General features: G+C 48.0%; 1 pseudogene; it reads right to left on the bottom strand.

Moving 5' to 3' along the window:
• Window positions 1–272: 272 nt before the first annotated feature.
• Window positions 273–2,130, bottom strand: LOC111146762 (annotated as a pseudogene).
• Window positions 2,131–3,931: the final 1,801 nt, after the last annotated feature.

Here is a 3,931-nt window from a genome sequence, read left to right as displayed (position 1 = left end):
GAGCAGAGAGCCCAATGCAGGGCTCGATCCCAGGACCCTGGGATCATGACCTGAGCCGAAGGCAGAGGCTTTAACCCACTGAGCCACCCAGGTGCCCCACCATTTAACTTGTTTTAATGTTTCTTCACAAATGTTAAAAAATACAAAAAGACAGACAAGGAATCATCAAACTGTTGTGGCCAACATTACAAATATGGAGTTAAAAAATTAAAACTGTGTTTGGTTTAAAGAACGAATCTGGGAGTCAATGCAGCTCTGCAGGGTCTCTGCATCTAGGAGGGCTGGTCTCTGCATTCCTGACTGTCCTCGCCTTTATCCATTTTTCCAGTCCCTCCATGCTGGTCTTTTCTTCCTCCCATGTGTTCCATCAAAGGTGCAGCGTGCCCACCAGGGCCACCCCATTTTCTTCCACCAAAGCCACCTCAGTCCATGCCCCAGGCACCACAGTAGCCCCCTTTGTCTCAACCACAGCCCTCTCTGAACATTCCCCCAGGACCACCACAGTCCTCTTCCACCCTGCATGCCACCAGGACTGCCTCTGCCATGGCAATGGTCATCACCTGGGGGAAAGGGCTTCAGGGCCTTACACTGGTTCATTCTGTTCTTCAGGAGAAGTTCTGGTTTCCAGAGCCCAAACTGGGGTACTGCCTGTCTCTAGCTCAGTGCTAGATGTTTCCTCCTCTGGATCAGTTTCCTTGGGAACCCCATGGCTCCTTTGGGGAAAGCCACCTCTGTCTCCTCCATGGCCTCCCATGAGACCCATGGGGTCCCCAGGACCTGCTAGGCTCCCTGGACCTCCACAGAGTGGCAGCAGCATCCCTCTGCCATCAAGAGAAGGCATACCACCCCACATCTGGGGCTTCTTCTGAGCAAGAGAAATCTAAAGTTTGCTCCCTTGAAAATCTTTCACATCAATCCACTCCATGGAAGCCTTGGCAGTTTGTGGGTCTTCACAGTGGGGGGTCTTGCCATCGTAACAACTCCACACTGCTTAAAGAAGTCTGCCAGATCGTCTAGAGTCACATTGTCATTTAAGCCTTGCACATAAATTGCACTGTTGTCAAAGTCTTCATCTGGATCTATAAGTAGGCCTAGATTAAGATCTGGTCCTTTGTCCATGAGTCCACCAGGCTTATGGAAGCCATCTCCCTCTCCAGAGCCCATTCCACCATGTCCTCCTCCCCACTCACCTCTGCTCATACCTCCACATTCAAGTTTCCCTCTTCCCCTGCTCCGGTTATCAGGGCCATTCCTGCTCTGGTTCTCTCCTGATCCAGAAAATCCTCCAGAATCCTGCCTATGAACACCCACGCTACTGGGGTGGTCTTGTTGGAATGAACTCTGCTGCCTGTAGTTGTTGCTCTATTGGCTATGTTGACCTGGAGCCCAGCTGTAGGATCCAGTGTGGGAGGGATAACTAGTGGGTGGCTGCTGCCCATTGCTGCTTTGTTGGCCATAGCTACTTTGCTTTCCATAGCTGCTGGGCTGCCCATAGGTGTTCTGCTGAGAGTAACCACTCTGCTCATAACTAGGCAGCCATGTAGAGGAATAGCTGTTAGAGGAAGAGATGGTGGTGCTGTAACTGGCTGCCTGGGGTAGCTCCTAGGTACGTATAGATAATTGTAATTACTCCATCCATATCCCCCCCTAGGCTGGTTGTAACCTCCTGTGCTGGATTTGGGTTGACTAGTCTCAGCTGGTGTGTTACTATCTGTGGTCTTGCTGGTGCAGTGGCTGCTGGCTGCTATCCATTAGCTGGATAAGCAGGCTGAGGGCCATATGCAGACTGAGCTGCATAGGAGGCCTGGGTGGTAGGGGCCAAAGCATTGGTGGTATCATAAGCACCAGTGCTGTACCCCTGGACAGGATGACTGTATGCCTGGGGGACAGTTGGAGTTGTATAAGCAGTGGGAGGCTGTCCATCAGAGTTGCATAAGTGGTCTGCCCATAGGTCGCAGTGGTCTGAGCCTGGGTATAGCTGTCATCAGTGGGCTGTCCATAGGTTCCCTAACTTTGCTGCCTGCCTTTCTGGGTGGTCTGTGCATATCCTTGCGTGGGTTGAGAGGTGTATGCACTCTAGCCCTGCAGGGCTACCCCTTGGCCACAGGTACTGTGATCCATGGTCACCATTTTCTCCCCTTCCTTCTTGTTCTCTTCACTGCCTCTTACCAGAAGTGGCACATCAAATCTGCTTATGTCACACTGCAAGGGCAGTCACAGGATGTCACTGTTGTGTGTTTGTGCTGGTGGTGGTGGTGGGGATCTGGGAAATGAGGAAGAGTGCATGGGTTTTTGTGACCATTAACAGCCTCTGCTATGTCCCTACTGTGAGTCAGGTGCTAAGGATACAGTGTTTCACAAATAAATCACATTTTCTCAATATAAAGTATAAAGTTTCACACTGTTTTATAGCTTACATTATGAAATTGGAGTAAGTTTTATAATCAATGTTTATATTCCATAAAGTAGGGTCTTTTTAAAAATCAACAAAAAGTCACAAAACTGATGATGTGTGTTATCATCAGTGACATATTAAATTCAAGAATTTCTCCCTTAGGAGTTCATGTTCTAATGGCAGGAAGAGAAGCAAAAGATTTTTGCAGGAGTTGCCTAGCATTTGCAGTACAGGAAAGAAAATGCTGTCAAGGTTCATTGCAAAGGCAGCTAATCCAGCCTAGAAAGTGTCAGAGGTGGCTTCCTGGAGGAAGTGGTATCTTAGCTATGAAAAGGAAGGAGACATCATTCATAATCACAGAGGGAAGGAAGAGAGGGCAAGCAATTCTACACTGTTAGAGAACAGTCTTAGAAATGAGGGGATATAAGAGAAAGAAAAAGAGAGAGGGACCAAGACAAAGGAGTTGAGGGAGAGGGAGCGACAGGAACACGCAGATCTGATTCTGGATTCCTGGTGAAGAAATGAGGGGTTTTCATGCCAATATTACTTGAGAAAAAGTGACAGGTCCTAGTCTCAGTACCAAAGAGATATATTGCTCCCACCCAAGGAATTAGATTGTTGGATGCCTGCGTGATCTGAATCTGGAATGTGATTAGCATGGAAAAGGGAAGATGTGTTTGGAGTAGCAGGAGGAAATGGGAAACCTAAAAGGGGATGGGGTTTCCTTTATCTCAAATCCTCTAATGAGAGCCAGAAACTCAGGCAGGACAGCACTTAGAGAAGCTGGACTTCCAGGTCACAGCCCCATTCTCCTGTTCAGGGAAAATGCATAGACAATTGCAAAGGATAAGCACCTGCCCCTTGATTTACTGGGATGCCCACACAGGTCCCCTTGGAGGGGAGCAGAGGCTCTCTTCTCCTGGCCCTTTCCACCCACCATGCCCTCTTTAGCCTCCCTCCCCCAAGTTATCTCTGCCAACCTGCATTTTCTAAAAATTCTGTGAATCAAAAGGAATTATCTCAAGAGGGAGGAGTGAGTTACCAGCCAGATTAGTGACAAGAGCTAGTGACACATCATGACCCGAGCCATCCCAGCTTACTCACATGTGGCCTATGCTCCTGCACAGATGTCATACATGCTCCCGGCAGTGTTGGCATGCCAGCCTCACACAGCAGACATGCCATGAGCCTCCAACAACTTCCAACAGCCTCCAACAGCCTCGTGCATTCCGGCGTCCCCAGAGGCCAGGCTGGGGCAGACTATGACATTGGGCAGACTATGACATCCTTTTGAATTCCCTGCACGTACCTGCCAAACCCCTCCTACCCCCAAGCCTAGAGGACTACAAACAGACTTGAGAAACGAAAGGAGAAAACTTCATCTTCAATTGAGTTGTATAGAACTATTTCAAAAAATACAAAAAACAAAACAAAACAAAAACCTCTAGAAACCCATTTTAATTTCACCATGTATGCTTTCCAATTTTTAAAAAATTTTTTCAATTGGTATTTTCTTTTAATTTTTTTATTATGTTA

This window comes from Enhydra lutris, unplaced genomic scaffold (genome assembly GCF_002288905.1).
Source record: "Enhydra lutris kenyoni isolate GAN:26980312 unplaced genomic scaffold, ASM228890v2 scaffoldscaffold14, whole genome shotgun sequence".
NCBI lineage: Eukaryota > Metazoa > Chordata > Mammalia > Carnivora > Mustelidae > Enhydra > Enhydra lutris.
The sequence above is the reverse complement of the archived record's forward strand: the minus strand, read 5'-3'. Positions and strand labels throughout refer to the sequence as shown.